Here is a 528-nt window from a genome sequence, read left to right on the forward strand (position 1 = left end):
GTCTTAATTAGTCAAGCTTGAGAATCCAACTGGATAGTAAGACGAAGGTAGCTTCTGATAGGAGCCTTTGAAGGGGGTGCCTGGGGACTCTACCCCCACAACCCTTTTATGAATAGAGGGTAGAGAAAATGGATGGATGGATGGATGGATGAGATAATGTGACTCTTTGGATGGTGTTAATTGATTCTTTAGGTTTTCATACCCACATAACCATTTCTCCTGCCATCTCTTTACCAGAAATTCTCTCAAATATAATTTTCAATACTTTTTAAACAATTTCTCCATTTCAACCCTTTATTTCAATCTTTTTGTTATCTTTTAATCACCATTCCTAGAAATAGAGAACAATGTCTTATAGTTTTCATTTTTCTTACCTATTGTTTAATTTCTCTCCTGACATAATTGTTGTTATATTTATTACAATCTACAATATGCATCTTTTATTTTATTATTGAAATTTTTGCAATTATTTATTATGTTTGTATGTTTTGCAGGAATTGAATTAGGACTTAAACAAATTGAGCTGGA

General features: G+C 32.2%; 1 protein-coding gene across 1 annotated transcript in view; it reads left to right on the plus strand.

Moving 5' to 3' along the window:
• LOC106879217 (uncharacterized) overlaps positions 1-528 on the plus strand; it is a 5,436-nt gene that overhangs the window by 4,437 nt on the left and 471 nt on the right. The window lies entirely within an intron of this gene.

This window comes from Octopus bimaculoides, chromosome 30 (genome assembly GCF_001194135.2).
Source record: "Octopus bimaculoides isolate UCB-OBI-ISO-001 chromosome 30, ASM119413v2, whole genome shotgun sequence".
NCBI lineage: Eukaryota > Metazoa > Mollusca > Cephalopoda > Octopoda > Octopodidae > Octopus > Octopus bimaculoides.